At 35.4% G+C, this 2,726-nt stretch overlaps 1 pseudogene; it reads right to left on the minus strand.

Annotated features, from left to right (window-relative positions):
* Positions 1 to 2,137: 2,137 nt before the first annotated feature.
* On the minus strand, positions 2,138 to 2,478 carry LOC102977022 (60S ribosomal protein L36a-like; annotated as a pseudogene).
* Positions 2,479 to 2,726: the final 248 nt, after the last annotated feature.

Consider the following 2,726-nt stretch of genomic DNA (forward strand, 5'->3'; position numbering starts at 1 on the left):
TGCTGTGCGTGTTTTCAGTGTTTAAATAATATAAATATATATTTTTTAAAAGGTGGGAAAACACGTAAGCAATGTCTGCATCATTGTACACTCTTCCTAAATATCATTTTTAGTGTCTTCTATATTAACCATTCTGTTTTTCTATGATATGTAGGTGTTCCAAGTTTTTGATATTGTAAGACGTTACTTAACGTGTTTGTGCATGATTGCACTTGCTTAGAACTGCCTTATTCCAAAATCATAAAGCTTTTCTTGAACTTTATTTTCTCATCCAGGGTTCTACCCTTGAGCCACCTCTCTTCTCTTTCTGTAAGTCTCTTAGGCAAGATATCCACCCATGTGGTAAGTTATTTCACTACTGACTTCTCCCATTTGCTTCACATTTATACATCCGGATGCTTGCTGAACATTCCCAACCTTGATTTCCCACAGGTACCCCATACCTAAAATCTGTAAATGTAGACCATTATCTTCCTCTGCCATCAACCACCCTTGCTTGGCTAGTCCCGGTATCAATTAGTAGCACCTGGTCCCCAAGCCCAATCCATAAGAGCCCTTCTGTGCTCCTCCTCCTCCTTCATCCTTACCATAATCAGTCAGTCACCAAGTTCTGCTGATTTTATTGGTTACCTATTTCTCAAATTTTAATCTTCTCTTCATTCTTACTACTACCTTGGTAGTTCAGACCCTCATCGTCGTTCACCAAATTATGCCGTGGCTTCTTAACTAATCTCTGATCTTAACTAATCCTCTACTTGCTGATTTCTACTTCTTTAGCTTCTGCTAGTCTCAACTCTGCGTTTTTCTACTCCAGTAAACACACCTGTTTTGTTCAGTGCTTCTGCGTCCTTATTGATTTTTTAATTGAAGTATAGTTGAGTTACATAATTTCAGGTGTACAGCAAAATGTTTCAGATTTTGCGTATATATGTATTATACACACACACACTTCCTTTTCAGATTCTTTTCCACTGTAGGTTATCCCAAGATATTGAATGTAGCTCCCCATGCTGTACAGTAGGTCCTTGTTTATCTATCAACATTTTATTTATAGTAGTGTGTATCTGTTAATCCCAAACTCCTAATTTATCCTCCCCCCCTTTCCCCTTTGTTAACCATAAGTTTGTTTTCTACATGAGTCTATTTCTGTTTTGGAAGTTCATTTGTATCATTTTTTTATTCCACATATAAGTGATATCATATAATATTTGTCTTCCTCTGTCTGACTTCACTTAGTATGATAATATCTAGGTCCATCCATGTTGCTGCAAGTGGCATTATTTCATTCTTTTTTATGGCTGAGTAATAGTCCATTATATATATATATATATGTATATATATGTATTTTTTTTTTACATACACCCCTCCCCTCCCCACACCTTCTTTATTCATTCATCTGTCAGTGGACATTTAGGCTGCTTCTAGGTCTTGGCTATTGTAAATAGAGCTGCTATGAAAATTGGGGTGCATGTGTCATTTCCAGTTAGAGTTTTCTCTGGAGTGGGATTGCTGGATCACATGGTAACTCTATTTTTAGTTTTTTTAAGGAACCTCCATACTGTTTTCCATAGTGCCGGCACCAATTTACATTCCTGACAACAATGTAGGAGGGTTCTTTTTTCTACTTACTCATTTTGATTTCTCTACCTGGAGTTCCTTAGGCAGATAAACACTAGAGTTCTCACAGTCTACTACAGTAAGTCAGGGCTGTGTTTTTTTTCAGGGAATTTGTCCATTTCATCCAAGTTGGTGAATTTATTGGCATAGTTCATAATATTTTCTTATTCTTCTAATGTTAGTAGATCTGGTGATTTCTCCTCTTTCATTCTTGGTGTTGGTAATTTGTGCCTTCACTTTCTTGATCAGTCTGAGTAGAGGTTTATCAGTTGTCTTTTTTTTTTTTTTTTCAAAGAAATAGCTTTTGGTTTCATTGATTTTCTTTCTTTGTTTTTCTGGTTTTATTTCATAGATTTCTGCTCATATTTTTATGTCCTTCTGTTTGCTCTGACTTTATATTGCCTTTCTTTTTCTAGTTTCTTAAGGTGAATGCTCGTTAGAGCATTGATTTGAGACCATTCTTCTCTTCTTAATATAAACTTTTTTTTGAAGTTAACATAACCTCAAGATTTTATTTCCTTTATAATAAAACAAAAGGTGAAGCCCAGAACAGGATGATTTGGCCTTTTCTCTTGTTGTCTCTTCCCAGTTCATAATGCATGCATCTATTAATAGCTGGCATTCTTTTAGATGTATAATAGGGCTTAAGCATTCAAGCCTTAGCACAGTTTTCTTTGTAGTTTTAGCCTTTGCTGGAAAATCTGCTTAGCTTGCTCACCATAGCCATTCTACTTCCTGTGGTAACACTGCTTTCCCAGGACAGGCCAGAATCCTTGCCCTTCTTGTACCGTGTCATTTTGTGGGGTTGTGCTAGTCACACTTCTTATAGAAAGTCTAGTGTGTCTTAGGAATGTTTACCATGTTTACTGGGATACTAACACTATAAGTTTTGAATGCTTTGAATTTCCCTGTAAACACTGATTTATCTATATCCCACAACTTTTCATGTGTTTTCATTTTCAATTCAAGTTTTTATAATTTATCATTTGACTTTGAGTGATTTAGAAGTGTGGGACATTTTCCAAATATCTTTCTATTCTTGATTTCTAATTTAATTATATTGTGAATTCAAAGCATTAATTCAAAGTACTGAGAACATACTTTGTACA

The sequence above is a fragment of the Physeter macrocephalus genome, chromosome 9 (genome assembly GCF_002837175.3).
Source record: "Physeter macrocephalus isolate SW-GA chromosome 9, ASM283717v5, whole genome shotgun sequence".
In the NCBI taxonomy this organism is placed as follows: domain Eukaryota; kingdom Metazoa; phylum Chordata; class Mammalia; order Artiodactyla; family Physeteridae; genus Physeter; species Physeter macrocephalus.